Here is a 19,585-nt window from a genome sequence, read left to right as displayed (position 1 = left end):
AGGAGAACTAATACATGGTACCAAGGGGAGTATAGGCCTAGATATAGAGATAATCTTATTACCAATTTTGATGTCCCACTAGCAAATAGATTACATATCCTGCAAGGGGTAGAAGATATTGACTGACTTAAAAAAGATAGTAGGCCTATTGATTTAATCCTCAGTGGGCGGCCGGAGACTGAGGACCGAGGGGTGGAAAACACCACCATAGATATAGAGACAGACATGGTGGCTGCTACTAGCAAGATGCAAGGCCCTATGTGTCAATATAGTCCACAAATTGATGTACCTCAAGGGGATATAACATATTCAAATAGTAATAGTGATTTAGTGGTCGGTCAGACAAATGGGGAGGTATGGTCATTTCTGAGTTGGAACATTGCAGGGATAAGATCCAAATTGGGTAATGAAAATTGGGAAAAATTGTTAACTAACCACAATGTTATAAGTCTCCAGGAAACCTGGACAATCAAATCAGTACACATTAATGGATTTAAAACCTATTTTTCCCCGGCAGTTAGCTCACCTTATGGCAGGGCTAAAGGAGGTCTGTGTACTTACGCTTCAAATTTGCTAGTAAGCACCAAAACTGAACTAGTTTTTAACAACAAGTGTTATCATATTAATAGGATCACAAGTAATAAAGGGATGATTTTAGTTTTGGTTAATTTTTCTAATAACATCCAAGGAGAGGACGTAGATGACGTCTCTAGAACATTAGGAAGTAATATTAAATCTGCCATAGGGGGGAGGTCCAAGGAGACTTGTATTATATGGGCTGGAGACTTTAATTGCCAATATGTAGGAACGCAGAGAGTGGGACATGTGGGGTAAAATTAGATTAAGATATTAGTATCAGTCACTTTGAACATTCTAAATGGGGGGACCATTTAAATGAACTTATATTTGACAATGATATGGACTTTGTTAATAGATTGATTAGTCCAGAAGTCCCCTTTCTTCCAATGTTTAATGGCAGAGGGGCAAATACAACTATTGATTATGTCATAATGACTACTAGCCATGGGGGTATGATACAGGATTATAGTATTCTTGACTCTCTACTTAGCGACGATTTTCCTCTCACTTTTACTATGAGAATGAGATCTAATGAATTTTTTGGTAGGGCCAAATCAAAAGTGTTAGTAGATAATATTACTATGGCCCGCAAAAATGGATACGCTTTAAAGTGGACAAGAATTACCCCAGATGACTTTCAGGAAAAATTAATAAAAAGTATGTTGCCCCAATTCTATGCATGTACAGTTGAGAATATTGATGATTCTGATATGATTGATAATTTTCTGATGATTATTACCCAAACTAGAAAGTTACTATGGGTTGATACTAGAGGCGGAAATAAGAGACAGAAGGGGTGGTTTGACTCTGAGTGTACAAAAGCATGCTCAAGTCTAAAGCAAGCCCTACATGCCTCGGTGAAAGACATTGACCTAATAAGAAATTGCAGGAATGTTTACAAGCAAACCCTTAAAACTAGAAAAAATGCTCTAAAGAAAGAAGCATGGGATGCTTTATGTGAAGCTTCACTGAGCAAAGATTCTGCATTATTTTGGAAAGTTGTCAATGCCCCTTTTTTCAATCATAGTAACATAGACCCACTAGATGTGGCAATAACAGAGAATGAGTGGGTTGAACACTTTGTGAAATTGTACTCTAGTGAACAAGATAAGAGGGAATGTGTAAATGAGAATATCCAAACGGGAGCATGTATTTACCCCAGTAGCACTTTTGCCCCCGAACTTACAGTAGCAGAAGTGCACAAATGTATTGATGCCTGCTTGGGAGGGAAAGCACCTGGCCCCGATGGGGTTCCGGTTGATTTATTCAAAAATAACAGGGAATTGTGGGCTCCTATTCTTACACGCCTTTTTAATGTCACTCTACACAAAGGTCTTCTCCCTTCGTGGCGTGAATCCTTGATAGTCCCTATTTTTAAAAAGGGCGATCGAGAAAATTGTCAGTGCTACCGCCCAATATCACTCCTGGACTCCACTGTCAAAATCCTTGGAAGAGTAATTCTAAATAGACTCCAAGTATGGGCAGAAGAAACTAAAATTTTAAGTGACTCGCAGTATGGCTTTATTAAAGGGCTTGGAACAATTGAACAATGTTTGAACCTGCACATTTTAATTGAAAAATATACTAAAGCCAAGGAAGGCCGCATGTTGTTAACTTTTGTTGATCTTACCTCTGCATTTGACTCTGTAGTACATAGTAAACTTTGGCTAGTTATGGGAAACATGGGAGTAGACATACTAGTTATTAATTTTCTCAGAGAGCTCTATTCAGGAGCTTCGGCCAAAGTCAGATATGGAAAAAGTGGTGAATGTACCAAATCTTTTGAAATTAAAAGGGGTGTACGCCAAGGCTGCGTTCTGGCACCGTTCCTTTTTACACTCTATATTAACAATGTGGAAAAAATGTTGCTGGCTGAGTGTAGGGACAAACAGATGGTGGGAGAAAGACCAATCCCAACCTTGCTATATGCAGATGACGCTGTCCTGATGGCCAGAACACCGCAGGCCATGCAGAGGCTAGTTACCTCCTTTTCTGACTTTATGAAACGGCTTGATCTGAGTATAAATTGCACCAAGCCATTTACCATGCACTGTGGGTCGGGTGCACATAGAAAGAGAAAAGTAATTTATATTGGTTCTACCCCGGTAGAGGCTACCTTAATGTTTCCCTATTTAGGGGTTTTAATCGATAGTACAGGTCTATGGAACACCACAATTAAGACTAGGAAACTTTTGTACTGTAAATCTATTATGGCATTGAAAAACTTTAGCCGTAAAATAGGGAGGAAACCCATTAAAGATATGTTGACTGTATATAAAGCGACCTGTGTAGCTATTGTTATATATGGGGCAGGCTTGTGGGGCCACGCTAATGTAAGTGCTCTGCAAGTGGTCGAAAATAATTTCATGAAATATCTCTTAGCTGTTCCACAAAGTGTTTCGACATATGTCTGCCATGTGGAACTTGGGGAGCCATATCTGGAAGACACAATAAAAACAGCCCCAGTTCTACTTTGGCATAGAATATGGACTGTGGATGAGTCTGGATTGAACCGCTTAATTATGGAAAATGCGATGGGATTAGAGAAGTGTGTAAAGATTAGATGGTTGAACTACATTAAGAATTTTCTCACGCTACTAGGCATGGGGAATTATTATCTAGAACCATCCTCCCTATGCAATATTTCTAGAAAATGTTTAAAAGAAAAATGTATGACCTACTTGCATGAGAATAGAATCAGAAATGAAATTAAGAAAACTACGGTGGCAGCTCATGAGCAAATCGTTTTTTGCAAGAACATACAGCCGTATTTGAAGTTATTAATGAGTGATCTTGAAAGGTTTTTGCTAACACGTTTTAGATTTAACTTATTATTTAGATCACTCAGCTTCCCAGTTATGAATGACTGGTCAAAAACTTTGATTAAATGTCCTTGTGATGATTTATCAGTTCAAAATGATATGCATATACTTTTTTTTTTGTAGATTCTATATTAGACCTAGACGGAATGTATGTTGTTCCATTGCTAAAGATCATGGAAATCAATCGTTGGTACCCTGCTTTTTTAACTGTACAGAAATTGGATAGTATTTTAACTGTTGTATTTATTTCCTCATTTTTTAAAAATGCTTTTAAATTACGAAAAACAATCGTGATCTGAATTTATGTGGAAATTTCTCCTTTTGGCTTTTTTGTACTTTTTTGTAGTTTTATGGTTATCTTGTTATAATAACCGAATAAAGTTTATTTGATTTGATTTGAATAAAGATCACTTCACCTGGTTCTTCAGCGGTATTTGTCCGGTGTGAGACTACGAATTGCAAAATATTAAACTAGAGTTTAACAGTAGTTTGCACGATGGAGTAGTTCAACAGAAAGGGACCTACAAGCCACGTTTTACCCGGAGCAGAAGGAGTAATGTACCGGCAGCGAGGCACAGTTTCGCTCGACAATCCAATTCCGGCCAAGAAGTCTCTTGTTGTCAGAATTGTAGATATACTAACTCAAAGTGCTGATTACCAAAAGTAAGGATATCATCGGTCGCACAGTGGCCATCTCGGACCCTGATTCCAGCAGTAGCTCGTGGTTTCCATTGGTGCAGCCTGTTCAGTGACACCGTGGCCCACCGAGCTATGATTATTCTTGTATAGTACTACGAGAAATCTGTTGGAGGATGTCTTCTCCTTTTCTTGCACCAGGACACACGGCCCCTTCACTATGCCATTGGCTCTTAACCTAGGAATCTCAGCTATCCGTTTAATCGTATTCGATGAATAGAGGTACACTGCGACTACAACACCCAGAATGCATTACATTGTTTCCATGTTAAAGAACAGTAGATATTTCAGCACCCAGTCTAATGTGCTGCATAGCTAAATACATATAATGTCCCAAAGGTGAGACCGATTGCATTGCAAATGCTTGTTTAAGACAGCAAAGCCTGCTTTATAAAAAAAAAAAAAACGACATTTTAAATACATAATTTAATATTTTTCCTCATCTTTTTACTGCAGAATATTCAACAGCATAGTCCGGTATTTGACCTCCTGTTTTGAATAAACTTTCTGCAAGTCGGAAAAATGTTTTGCAGAAGTAATAAAGGTAATTATTCCCACCTTCACATAATCACATCTGGCTGATGATGGCTTGGTTTGCAGACTTCTGTTTATGAGTTCCTGGGTTGCTGATCTTCACACTGATTGATAAAGTTGGAGTTGAACGCATCCAGCATTGTGGAATACATTGCTTCTCATGTGTCCCAAAACATCCAGGCAGAGAATAGCATAGCTGCACAGAAACGAGGCAAGAACAGATCCAAAGGCGAATTTTGGCATCAAAAGGTGTATAGGAAACCTGCTGCTGCCTAGGGGATAAACATAAGGAAACACGTGAAGCAACTGTGTGGGGTGGAGGATGACCTAGTTTGTGTAAACCGTGCCACCCTGCAATCAGATTATTCAAACAATGACTCTGCCTATTTCCCAATGTTGTTTGCTTTGGTCTCATTGGGTTGACCTAGGAGCTCACGAAATCCCAATTTCAATTAATCGGTTAGACAGGTCTGCAGAATAATGCATCCATTTTGGACATTCAGCCTGCTGAGGTTGGTAAGATTAGTACCGCTGAGTTGGGTGATAATAACTTTTAACAGCACATTAAAAACAGAGAACAGATAAAATAGGCTGCATATGTGTAATTGTATTATTTTTAATTGTTATTAGTAGTAGTAGTAACAGCAGTACTAGTATTGTTATGTTGTTGTTATCATTACAATTATTTTGGTTTTGGGATTGATACTTTACTTAATATGGATTTTATTTGACTCAAATGTATTACATCAGTGGAGGGCCCCATTACTTAAGTGAGCAAACTAGATCTCTTACTCAGACTGGTCAGAAAATAAATGTGTGAGGACGTCTCAGAATTTAAATCAACAGGGTTTTGGTAAAAGCTGATCTAGATGTCCATATGTCAAAAATAGGCAACTTATGACACAGAATTCCGATCATAGGGTATTTTAGTAGAATTTTAGAAGGAATTTGTAAGAGTTTATTACTGAAACGTTGGGTATCTTTTTTGGAATTTCTATAGGTGCAAGGCACATTTCTCCTGATATAAGTTGTTCAATTCTGAGAGCAAAACACAAGGAAGACCAACCTCCAGACTAGGAGGGGAGTGCCAGCCCTGGCATAGTATTTTTGTGTTGGTGACTCAGAGAAATAATAAAGGAATAAAAACTGCATTTGTGCCAGTATTAAAATAATTTTAAGGCTCTCTGTATGAAAGCCAAAAATGTCACTTAAATACAGTGTCATCAATGGAAGTCTTATGTGTTCATAACTATGTCCTGAGGCCCGACTTACTAACGCTTTGCATTAATTTTGTTACACAAACCCGACGTAGAGTGTTCTGCTGGGTTTTACTATCCAACGCGAATCGGGGTTTGCATTATTTAGTTTCTTAGAGTAACACAACGTTGTGTTATGCACTGGTTTGCGTCAAGGGGGCGTTCCATGGGTGGTACATGGGCATTTCCATGCATGGGTTTTAATACAAATCTCTATCTACAAACGTTCATAGACAGGAATTTGCGTCAAAAGCTCAGGCCTTCTCAAGTCAGGCCTAATATACAGAAATTATTAATTTCTCCTCGCTTTTCCGAATTTTGTATGTGTGCTGCATTGTACAGCGCACATACAAAACAGAAAAGTTGTTAAAGGATAGTTTTTGACTGTAAGGGCCCCCTTTCAATGCAAAAAATATTCCTTATAGAACGCACACACCCTTGGGTTATGGTGCAAGGATGTTTGCTTTGGCGCCTGGCAGCCTAAAGCGCGACAGCGCAGGTAGAGAGCAGAACAGCGCAATAGCTACTAAGATATGGTGCTGTTTTCCTCCCTCCCTTTCACGCAGCACAGAGCAGCAACTTTAGTTGCTAAGCTGGGTTGCATTAATTTTTTTTGTAAGTCGGGTCTGAGTACCTCCAGGCATGTGTTTTTACAAATGTCATTCAATGGGATTAGTGCCATGACCAGATATCAAATGTATGTGTCTGATGCACTGCTGCTAATTCCGGAAAGTCAGATACCCCCACGGGATTTAACCATCGTGTAGAATAGTCTCCCTACAGGCTCCTTTAGCTTAACATTTTCCAAAAGGGTTTAATAAGTGTAAACACCGGGGAAGTCCCACCTAGTATCATGCCTGCCAAGAGCAAAGATTACTGACAGTGTTGGAACGCCTGCACCCATAAAATACATACAATACAGGACATTTCTCACCTTAAAACTAAAAGAACATAACTTGATTACAGGGTATGGGAGATACCAACTACATTGCAAAACGGGTAAAAGGTTGAGGGAGCGATGCTGTACATGGTGGCCGTGATAAACAGAGTGGTTTAGGGTGCCTTTAAGTGGCACACAGGAATAGACTGACACTTTGGCTCCTCAGAAAGGCAAGAAAAACAAGTAGCAGAATATAGTCCAATAAAGCAAGTTGCAAAATCTGAATAAAAACAACATGCGCAACAAAGTAACAAAAAAAGCTCTTGGAACTGGTAAGAAAAGTAAACAACAAGCACTGGTAAAGACAATAGTGTATGGCTGTAAAAAAAATGCGCTATTGGCTTTTTCTATCCTTGCTTGCATTGGCATTTCCTAAGACCACTGCATCAATAAGCATACAGAAGCATAGAGGCCATCTTTAACCACGGTTTATGTCAGAGACAACCCATCCCATGAACATGACACCATTTGAAGATGGCCACCAATGTGAACCCATGCATCGTGATGCGCTCCCTCCATTATGTCATTTTTAATTTACTCTTCCATCATAGTCGAAGATGATTTTAGAATTGATAATTGAAAGTGAAAAAGAAAGCTTACTGCAGCACAAAAAGAGGAAGGAAGGAGCCCATAGCTCCCAAGGTTTCAGTTTGCTTATGTGTGAAATGTTCATATTTTCAGTGTACCTTCAATTACTAAATGTGTGACACTCAGAGTGATACTTTCTCACGTGCAAAATCAAGCAATGAAGACCAGGAAAACATGTAAATATACATATAAATGTAAGAAATTACACCCATTTGAGCAACCAGAATCTTTAAGACGCTAAAACTAAAACTAAAATTAACTGCTTCAAAGCACCAGAAATGGAAAGTCACTAATCTAGTGCCCTTCTAAGCTGATCGTACTGGGAATGGGTAACCATGATATTAAACATCAAATAAGCCTTTCAGAGGCAGTATTTTTTTAAAGTTCTTTGCACAAATGCAGACACGCGCAGTTAAAAACAAAAGAAAATACTTACTGGATGCAACAGATTGTCATAAGCATTATAAAATAAGCAATATTCTATTAAAGTCCATATGTACTCATAATTTACTCAGTGTGTCACTGTCAGCTGCCATGACTGCCGCCTGGGCAGTCAGTTAATCAGTTTGCTACTCACTTGCAGGTGCCTATGTTAGGACATAATGTGCTTTCAGTTTTCAGCTTGTTTTCCTGACAGGCGGGACTGACCCTGTCCCCTTTCCCTCTAAAAGTACTTCCTTAATTTGTTGTTGTAGTACTTTATTCGACATAGACAAAATGTCATAAAAGTTCAGCACAGTGTGTATAAAAAACAGTTTAAAAACAACCATACTACAACAAGCGACTTCAGTTCATACAAAATTTAAAAAGGATAAAAAGTTTCATATATGCACATATTATTTTCACGTGTCCTCTACCATTAATAATTCCTTTATTTGCGCTTGGTTTGTTTTAAATGGCATGTTTGATTCTTTCAAGTAATTGCAGTCCCAAACCCGAGCAGTGTAGAGATTTAAATTTTAGGAGACGGATGCTTTGGGCGGCGGCATCTGACTGGCACGGGCTCCTCCCCCCACCTCCACGCCCTGGGCTGTAACGAGCCTGGTGATTTGTCGTGGAGAAGAGCTGATCTCAAGAGTTTCCCTTTCTGTCTGAGAGTCCCGGCCGACCGAACTGGTTGGGCACCGGACACTGAGGCAGGGCCAAGTCAGGTGTATTCAATTACAACAGTGAAAGCCAAGCAGTGAGCAGAGCTGTAACAGGCTCAGCACAGTGACGATGACACTCTAAAGTAAATATATATAATAGGATTTAAGTTGCCTGGCTGAGACTATTGACAGTGTGGCAGAGCGAGTCACAGGTGTACGGGCCAAAGTCATGAGAGGCTGCAGGCACCAAACTCTCTCCGGCAGCCAGCCACAGCCGCAGTCTAATCGAGACTCGCGTGGCATCATGAGAGGCTGCAGGCACCAAACTCAGGGGCAGATTTACAAGCCCCTTGTGCCTCATTTGCGCCACTGTTGCGTCACTTCTGTGACGCAGCGGTGGCGTAAACCTTGCGCCACGTTGCACCCTATTAACAATGTGACGTATCTAGGGAGATGCGTCACGTTGAAAAGCCCTGCGTCACATGAAACCTGCGTCAGGTTTCATGTGGACATTACGGCGCAGGGTGGGCGTTCCCTCGCAGGTACGCCTCGTAAACGTGACGCAGTGAAATCTACAAGATTTCACTGAGTCACTTTTACGGCCATGCTGCATCAAAACCCTGCGCCTGCTTGAAGCAGGCGCAAGGAGGGACGCAGCATATTAGGCATAGGGCGTCCCCGAGCTTTGCTGGATCTGCGTCGGGCTTGCGACGCGACTCCAGCAATGCGCCGCCTTTACGACGGGGGATGCGACACTCATCTGCCCATCCGTACGCCATGGCGCGATGCATTGTAAATGCGGTGCATCAGTGGTGGCCACGGGTGGTTTTGCCTGTCGCAAGTGTTCTGGCGCATCCCTGATGATTTGCAGAGATGCGCCAGACTTTGTAAATATGCCCCTATGTCTTTCCAGCAGCTGCGATCCGGAGGTTCCGACTTGAGCGGCATCTTTTGATAGGCTGCTGGAATGTACCAAATACTGGCGGCACAATGGTGGTGTGAGCAGCTGCAAGTTCACGCCACCAGCCAGAAACTTTAAGGAACTTTCTAACTGCTGTCCACTTCAGTCACACCACGGGCGAACTGCCACATTTATAAGCCCTGTCTTGGCATTGGGCAAATTAGGTCATAGGACACATTGTTGCAGTGAGTCTCGGTCATACCATTATGTTACATGAATGCTGAATGGAGCCAGCGAGTGCAGCTGAACCAGTTCCCAAGCCAGCAGCAATGATTGTCTGTCTGTAGGAACAGCGCAGATTGTGTGTTGCTTTGCTTAGTGCTACTTATAGCCAGTGCTTATTTTGAGCCGATGGTTTCCGGTGCTCTGCATGGCACTTAATTGTAGGCACCAGCACTTAATTGCGAGAACCTGCACCAAGACAGCTGGCACATGGTGATGCTGTTTGTGCAATTTAAAGATGATCAGAAAAACAGTTGTTTGTTAATTCATTATACATTAAAAACAACTAATACCTGCCACCAGAGCCATTCTTAAAGCTGTGGTGGCCTCGATCAGTCTGAATTGTCAACTTGTAGCAGAGTGATGGTTAGGAGTTGTGTAAGTGCAGTGGCAATGTGTGGTGCAAACTGCGGGGGCCTCCTGACGAGGGGCCCAGCACTTATTTGTTTTTTTACAAATCAAGCACTGCTTATGGCGCTCCGGTTTGACAGCTTCAGGAGGTGCTAAAAATGCGTGACTTTTAGTGCGATGATGTGGACCACCACACTGAACTGCATTAGTCCAAGCCCTCATGCGTGGTACCATCAGAATACTTGGATGCTAGCATCTGGCTAACTTATATTGTGACTCTACAGAACATTCTTGGAATTTAAGCCTCCGGTTGTGGGTTGGAATTATCACTGGGACTAAGGTATGTAAAAATGGTCTAGAGTGTTAACGATTTTACAATTAAGATTCGCCATCTCACTATATGCGCACTCATATCCCTCTTTACTTGGAGGGACTCGATTATCAATGAAATAGGTATCATATCCAGTCATGATACCTATATATCTACATTGTCCACTGGGGAGCACGGCTTATATGTATTTGCTAAGGCCACAGAATTTGGCAGCATGAGAGGCATTATGTCAATCAACATAATAACCATGAGTAACCACTCATAATGGATTAAATTCGAATCTATGCCAGTATGATTAGTACTTCTATACAATTATCTCAACTAGGATATGCAGTTGATCGAATCCATTATGGAATGTATACTAGATTCCTCAACCCACAAATGTTTTCTCCTATACAATACTGTTTTGAATAGTCTAATAAATGCACGCATGGGTTTGCACAGAGTTCCACTTTATACTGTTTGTCAAAGCAACTCTGTTGACAAGTTACCACTAGGGTGCACTTGTACATACTTTGCACTACGTTATATACTACAATACCTATATTTGTATATTTTCTTGGCCCTGAAGAAGTCGCGGGTTCATCCCTGTAAGAGACGAAACACATGTTGGCAAGGACTTAAATACACAGATTGGGGTGTATAACAACACCATCCTAAAGAACTAAGAAAATAAAGTAACAACAAAGTCAAGAGAAGATGATTTGTATTTTATATTGTATATTGTATATATAATTTCAGCGTGTGCATGAGTAGAGTGTTCTTATTATAGGAGCAACTTGTAGGAATGGGTATTATACAACAAGTCATAGTATATGCTGGAGGAAATCAACCTAGGAGCAGCAGAGGATCGATTTAGAGGAATGGCAATTACACTTCCCATTGTACTGTGTGCTTAATGGGTCCATCAGGAATAATAGAGCATTGATCAGTAGTGAATCATCTTTGCGCAGACAATGTATGTCTGCCCATACGAGGGGGTAAGGAATAAACAAAACTCATTTTTGTTCCAATGTCCAGTCTTCAATTCAAATCTAAACCAATGCTGGTTTTGGGAACAACACTGCATTTCTCTTTAAAACATTCTCATACACTGTGTGAGTTTCATTCACCAATGGATTTTCTAAACATTACTGTTATTTTACTGACACACTATTAAATCCTGTTTTGCTCAAACAATTGTTCATTATAACAACTTCAAAACTGTATATATTTGTATGCTTATGTTGTGTATTTTTTTGAGCAGTTTGTGTGTGTTATGTCCTAGCGGTTTGTTGATGGGTTTTTTATTGTTTTTTCCCTCTGCATCATTGTACACAAATCAACAATTACAATAATGCTCGGCCCGGGCGGAGTTTGCAGAGTTGCGCAATTAATATACTCCTCATTTTGATTTATTGTATTAGTGTGTGTTTTTGTGTGTGTATTTTATGCTTTAAAATACATAATGTTTTATGTGACTTTTTGTATTTAATTTTTTTTACCATGCTTTCTTATTTCTTCTTTCTGTTCCCTTCTTTTCTAATCTTTACCCCACCCAGCATCATGGCAGAGGAGGGTTGGCTATGCCAGGTGTGCAGCTCCAAGGGATCTTCAGCGAGTAAGAGGTGATAGCACTAGTTTTTTTTGTGCAGTGCAACCTCCCCTCCATGCTGGCAGCAGGCGGAAGGTCCGGCAATGGATCCCCCCTGCAGGAGCATCAGCTGCACTGTGGGAGGGTGCGCCGGTGAGTGCCGTGCACTGGCCAGGTTTTTTTTGCACAATCCAGCAGCTGTTGTACTGCTGGGCGGATATCCTTGACCGGGAGCAGGACTTGCTCGACCTCCTTGGGATCAAGATTCCGGGGCTTGTGAGTATTCATTATTTGTTGTGTTTCTACAATGCTAAAAAAAAATCTGAATAACAGCTCACACAAAGAGGTAAGTTATGTTTAGTTTACGTTAAGAAAATTACTATTATGTGATTGAGTTTCTGCTAGGCAGGTGCTCAGCGCTATCTAATCGTACTCATCATTGGGGCTAGCTTTGCCTGATTAATTAAGAAGCCATTGCAGACTCTTCTGTCCTCCTGTCACCATAGTGAATCAGTAACATCAGTGAGTTAGATTCTCTGTGACTTTGTTTATGTAGCTGGTACTATTTCACAGAGATATGTAGTATGCATCTATGCATTGCAAAAAAGGGAGACAGAGTTGGTCCATCAAGGGGGTTGAAAAATGAGACTACAATCAAAGGTCAATGCATTATTTCCAAATTTAGCTTTTGTTAAAGAAATTTGGACTTCGAATTTTAGGCTTAGTATGGGCAACTCAACGATAATCAATAGACTTGAAACTAGTACTATAGGTGATTCATTTTAGAGAAGTACAACTATGTGACTGCGTTTGCCTTTCATCATAATTTTGTGGAGATTAACTGAATCACTAATCTCTTTTTTTTTCTCTTCTTCATTTCTTACATCAGCACCCAAGGGCAAGAAGAGGGTTGTTGTAGAGGGTCCGGGAGCACTTGGTCAGCAGGAGGCTCCGACCACAAAGGCCATTCCTCTAATGTTGGGTTTTATGATTGTTGTGGGCTTAGGGTAGAATTTGGGGTATTAGTATGTTGGTGCTGGGTTTCAGGATGGGAGGTTCTGCCTGGAGGCTGGTGTTGTAGGCGAGAAGTAAAGTTGTTCTGTCACCCTAACCTGCCATCTTTCTTTCACATGGTGATGAGGACGGGATACAAACCCACTTGGGCAAAGCACAGTGGATTGTCTGTTTTTCTTCTGCCCACTATGAGACCTTGAAATTTTGCCTTGTTAATTTTTTTATACTGTCTCCTTTTTCTTTCTAACTCCCCTATTCAATTTTTCTTTCATTCTTATTATCATATTTTCTTTATATTACATGGTTTTTACTTTTTTGGTAGCTGATTTTGTCCAGTCTTTAGTTTCGAGTTCACTTATCTTCTGCTTTGTTGGTAATAAACATTCCCTCTTTCCTAAACTGTAAGACTAAGAACATATTTATGGTACTCTACTGTCTACAGTGAAGATTGCAGGCCCAAGTAAGCTAGTATTATAAATAATATTCAACATGTATGTTTGTTGAGAAGGCTATCATTTTCCTGCTCATGCTCTAACAGTTGAGCTGATGCGAGAGTAGCATGGACCCTACCCACAATGTTGTGTGCTGTGTAATCCATTTATACAGTATGCCATCAGTTTTCATGACAGTGCAGCATGGCTGGAAAAGTGTATGAGGTCCCATTGCATTTGCCAACCAACATCATATGTCTTTCATTGACCATTATACCACCCCTTCAGTGTGCTTCAATGACAGAGCCATCATAATCATCATAGTTTATAGCTCTGCCCCTCTATTACAAAATGTTTTTGGTTGACTTCACTACCTGGCTTGTCTAACATTGTCAACCAACCAAATGCCCGGAGTGATTTTTCAGTTAGAAGATTCTTCAATGCTAACCGAACTGTAGTGATGTATTACGGTTGTATTTTCTTGATTGAAAAAATTAAGGGGCGGCATATCTAGCATCAATAATATGTATAATGTTTTATTCTAGCCACACAGACCACCAGTGATGGTAGTGCCACTGCAGGCTGAGAGTCAGTTGTAGGGGGAGAAGCAGCAGTAGGGACAGGCACTGGTAATTCACATACTAGCTTGCTTATTGCCACTTACTAGTATACTGACTAGCTACCAGGGCGTCATCAACTCATGACCATGAAACCCCCCTCCCCCACTTTACCAGCTGCAGTGGTGGTTGAGCTATTGCCTCTTCTACCTGCAGCTCAGCAAAAGCTCAAGTAATGAGTCTTGATGGCTTGAGGGAAATGTGAAAGAATGAAAGGTTAAAAGAAAGGAAAATTGTATATGAGTGAAAGGCTGGGTAGGTGGGTAAAGGGATGGATGGGTGAAATTATGTTTGGAAGAAAGGGTGGATAATGAATGGATGGATAATGGATTAGACATTTTGGTAAAAAGACTAGGGGAGAGAATCGAAAGCTTAAATTAATGTGGCTATGGGTGAATTAGAATGAAAGGATGAATAAATATTTGCATTGCTTGGATGAATAAGCAAGGCAGCTCTTCTCATGGAGAGGTGCATGCTGTAGCTCACATACTTCGTTTACTTTGTTTATGCAGGGTTATCATCCAAGCAATGGTTCAAAGTGGGTTGTACTTTGTATATTTTTGTTCTACTTCCTTGACTCACTATATTTGTTAAGTGAGGCAGATGTATCCCACAAATCTTCATTCATCATCCCCGTCCATGTCCATGACATTTTACTACCAATGACAGAACGAAGTGCAGTATGATTCAATTTGTAACTGCAGTGCTGGCTGTGCAATGTGCATCTGCTTCAGTTAATGTGGAATTTACAACGTTTTCTAAGCACTGCAAACCGAACACACAAGGTGTGTTTCCCTTCGCCCACTCAGTCACCTCTTTGTACTTCACTCCTTTATTTTTACCTAAGTTCTTCCTTCTCATCCTACCAAAAAATTTAAACATCCATCCTTGGCATGTGACACATTTGATTTTATAACCATGTGAGCTGATTCCAAAATATATTTCATGGTTTCCCATAACAGATTTATTTTACGCCTGTTCAGATTTTTCCCTTTTGACCTCCATTGACTAGTACAGTGACAGATTAAGCCAAATATGATGAAACAATGATCATTATAGTGGCAGTGACTCCTTTATTCCATGTCAAAAGCTCTACCCTACCTGCCTAATCCCTCTACGCTACTCTGCAGTAGAGTAAATCAAGTTTCTGTTTCTTAGGGCCTCATGTAGGTAGCCCAATACCGGTCGGTAACGGCCGATTTTCGGTAAATATGCCGTTACCGACCGGTATTCAGACAAGTGAGATGTAGGAGTCCAAAAACGACTTTTCGGTAAATATGAGGCGGTAAATACCGAATCATATTTACCGAATTCTAAAATACCGAATCAGATTTACCGAATACATACTTAACGAATCGGTAAATATGAAGTGGTAAATATGAAGTGGTAAAAATTAAAATGACATGTAGGAGCACTCGGTAATTAAGAAATCCAAGAAAATCGGTAAATAAGAGTCGGTAAATAACACGGATTGAAAGCAGGTGGTAACCATCAACAGTGCATATTAGCAATCCCAAAATGCAACAGCGTGGACAACATGGCCGCTATGTATGTCATTGCAAGGCGCCTACGTCTACAGGCAGCAGGACTGAGGGTTTGGCGACGGGAGGAACGCATCTACAGACAGCGCATCACACTATTCCACCTGACTGATGCAGAGATACATGAGAGGTACAGGCTACACCCCGAAACCATCATGGACTTAATCAGGGACCTTCACCCACTCCTGTACCAGCCAATAAGAAGGGCGCACGCCATACCCCCACATGTGCAGGTGCTCTGCAGCCTACATCTGCTGGCATCCGGCAGTTATCAGGTGGTGATAGCTGCGGTGGGTGGTGTATCCCAGAGTTGCCTGTCACGTTTCTTCAGGAAGTTCCTGGATGCCATGATGCAGAGAATGCACCACTACATCAGCTTCCCCAACACACAGGCTGCACTGCAGAAAACAAAAACAGACTTTTATCACATGGCACAGTTCCCCCATGTCATCGGCTGTATTGATGGTACACACATCCCAATCTGTCCACCAGCTGACACAGAGCACATCTACAGGAACAGGAAGTCCACCCACTCCATCAATGTGCAGGTGATCTGTGATGCAGGGAACATCATCACAGATATTGTTGCAAAGTTTCCTGGGAGCACCCACGACTCGTACATCTTCCAGAATAGTGGGATCTACACACGACTGAGTGCCGGAGAATTTGGAGAGGGATACCTGCTAGGTGAGTAACAGTGACGCCCCTTGCAACCTGCAAATCATAGTGGAAAGAGGCATGTGACTGATGTTTCCCTTCAACTCATATAGGCGACAGTGCATATGCATGCCGGTCATTCATCCTCACTCCCTACCTACACCCAGCAACCCAGAGTGAGAGACGATACAACGTGGCACACAAAACAACACGCAATGTGGTGGAGCGCACGTTTGGACTACTGAAGAGCAGGTTCCGCTGCCTCCACAAGAGCGGAGGCGCACGCCAGTACACACCCATCACCTGCTGCAAGATTATTGCCACTTGTGCAATGCTGCACAACCTTGCCACGAAAAAAGGTACAGATGTGGAACTAACATATTTTGAGAACAACGAGGATGAGTCAGGCCAGCCACAGGGCAACGCAGCTAGAGTGCCAACTGCAATCGATGGGAGAGAGAGACGGGCAGAGATCACATGCAACTATTTCTGAGTAAGTAAGGGGACACAGCCAGTTGTGATTAGTCATGACGTGGTTTTAATGTGGCACCACGCCATGAACACATGAACAAGCCAATCTGGCAATATAACATCTATACAAGGAGTATGTCCAGGGTTACGTCACCCATTGGGAAGTGGCTAAGCAGGGCCACATCAATGTTTGCGCATACGCGCTGCAGTGGTGGATGGCACGGCCTGTGCATCCTCACTAGAGCCAACCCCAAGCCGCCTGCTGCTCCTGCGTGCTTCTGGGATGGGGGGTGTGATGCTGCTCCTGCTGCTGGTGTCGATGCTCTCCGCAGCATCCCCTGCAGCAGTTGTCGACGCCTGACTAGTCAATAGCACCCCTAGTGCACTTGTCACCTGCACCATCCCCCGAGACAGGTCGCTGCAGCAGTGTGTTAGGCCCTCCTGCATCGTCACAGAGCGCCGGCACAGTAGAGAAGTCGCAGTTGCCAGACGGTTGAGTGCCCTGTTGGTAGTGTCCCTTCTCTGCCGTTCCCGGCGCCGTGCCTCGATGTCAGCATCCAATTTGCTGCACAACTGCTGGACTGACTGGGACATGTCCCGAATGCCCGCAGCCATGCCGCTGATGTTATTGTCCATGTTGAGTAATGTAGTTTTCATCACCCGCATGTGCCTCTGGACTGTCATGACTGCCTTTGTTTGCAGGCGCTGTTGTTTCAACATTTGGCCCTCGAGACCCAAGAAGACACCATGGCCGTCAATGGGTGCTGGTGGACTCTGGACACGCGACCTGCGGCGCCCTCTTGCTCCCGTCTGTGCTGCCTGTGAGGTGTGGGGCACAGTGGCATGGCTCCCTTCCTGGGGCCTGGTGAGTTCTTCAGGGCCCATGCTGTCGTCTGACGAGGTGTCTAAGGCTCGTAGCCTGGCTGCTGGACGCCTCCTCATTCCCACACCTGCAAGCGGAGATGTGGCCGGTGAATCAAACATGAGTGGCGATGCTGGCTCTGGGTGAGGTGATGCTGGCTCTGGGTGAGGTGATGCTGGCTCTGGGTGAGGTGATGCTGGCTCTGGCTGCGGCGAGGCTGCCTGTGTTGGTGGTGCGGCTGCCAGTGGGCCTGCTCCCTGGTCTGAACTTGTGCTGGCTAGAGGTGATATTTGTGGCCGGTGTGCCGTCTCTCCTGCAGCATGCCCTGTCCTGCATGATGTCACATCTGTGGACAGAAATACAACATTGGCTCAGTGTCCCCGAAGGGCTGCATTGAAAGCGTCAAAATAAATAATTCCACATTCCAAAATGTCCTCTGTCTCCTTGTGCCTCGAGTGCGTGACATGCCTTGTTGCCCTGTAACATTTACGTCATGGTTGGTGTTTCCCTGACTACATCTCCCGGAATGCATTGCCTGTCTGCACTGACACGTGTGGACTGCAGTGTGATTCTCGTTTCACATTGGGGGATGTGGGATAGGGATAGGGGGTGCTACATTGCTGTGCTTTCGTCTTACCTTGTTGTGTGGCGGCTCTGGCAGAGCTGTCGGCGTCCCCAAGACCCACGACGCTCTCTTGCTCGATTGTGGCCCCCACCAGCTCCTCCAGTTCGGTGAGTGCAGGTGCGCTGTTGGTTCCACCTCCAGTCTGGCTGGCCTCCTTCTGGATGTCGCCCATCTTCCTCTTGGTTACAATCCTCAGGTCATACCAGCGCTTCTTTAGGACCTCTATGTCCCTGTGGGTCACTCCCACAGCATTCACATGGGCCTGGATGGCCAGCCATATGTTGCGCTTTTCAGCCTCAGGCACTTGCAGGGATTGCCTTCCAAACAGCTTCTGGTGCTGCTTCACCACCTCCTCCACCAGCACCTGGAGTTCCTTGGGGCTAAATTTCAGCTTCCTCCTCCTTTCCCCTCCGTCTCTCTGTGTTCTCTGGCTGGACATGATGTTCGTTTTCCCGCTCGCACAGGCACCGGCTCCCTGCCTCTCCTCTGCACTCCAAGCCTCTCCAGGGTCGGCTAATTATGTACACCTGCCTGGGTGTGGCCGCTTCCTGGTTGGGTGGGCTGTGGTTGCACGGGATTAGCTGTTTCGTCAAGTCATGTGATTTTATTTACCGATTCCGTACATACCGATTCGGTATTTTCCGATTCGGTAAATACCACCTCGGTATTTTCCGATTCGGTAAATACCACCTCGGTATTTTCCGATTCGGTAAATACCACCTCGGTATTTACCGATTCGGTGAATTCCGATTCGTGATTACCGAATGTTACCGAATCGGTAACTGTTACCGAATTTTTACCTACATATAACTTACCGATTCTAATTTACCGATTCGGTACGGCTCGGTATTTAAGAAACGGTAAAATTTATTTACCTACATGAGGCCCTTAATATCCAGAAAATTAATCTCTTTGAAATTGTATGTTGTGGTGGGCGATGCCAGTGAGTAAAGTGGAAGTAAGTGCATGAATTAATGTCAACTTTGACGTATGGGATACACGGTGATGAACGTGCCAAATGCAATCTATGTAGCCCATTACTTTCCCTTTAGTGCAGTGCATCCTTTTCCCAATGGCCCTAGGGGACCAGCAATGTAGTGATAGTGTGACAACCTCTAAATTAAAATAATTATTTACATAGAGAATTATTCACAATTTGTCATTTTTGTTTTTCTCAATATAGCTACTCCTGCTGGCCCCCTCTGCCTCCAACATCTCAGCCATCCCATCGCCGGTGCCAGCTGACAGCAACTGCTGCTGCTTCCTCCCACTTTACAGCAGGCCATTCCTCCAGGGGCTGAACATTATAGAGAGCTGGCTCGTGAGGATAGAGCATAGACTGGACCAGCTCCAGACCCAAATGGACAATGCAGCACTTTTAGTCCTTTTTAATTTTTTTTGTTTTAGTGGGAGGGATTTGGGGGTG

The 19,585-nt window shown here is 42.9% G+C and overlaps 1 protein-coding gene across 1 annotated transcript in view; it reads right to left on the bottom strand.

The window, feature by feature from the left end:
- Positions 1-19,585, bottom strand: part of SCN3B (sodium voltage-gated channel beta subunit 3) — a 941,302-nt gene that overhangs the window by 551,153 nt on the left and 370,564 nt on the right. The gene's annotated exons all lie outside the window — the stretch shown is intronic.

This window comes from Triturus cristatus, chromosome 3_2, assembly GCF_964204655.1.
Source record: "Triturus cristatus chromosome 3_2, aTriCri1.1, whole genome shotgun sequence".
Lineage (NCBI taxonomy): Eukaryota > Metazoa > Chordata > Amphibia > Caudata > Salamandridae > Triturus > Triturus cristatus.
This window is presented reverse-complemented; position numbering and strand designations above follow the sequence as displayed.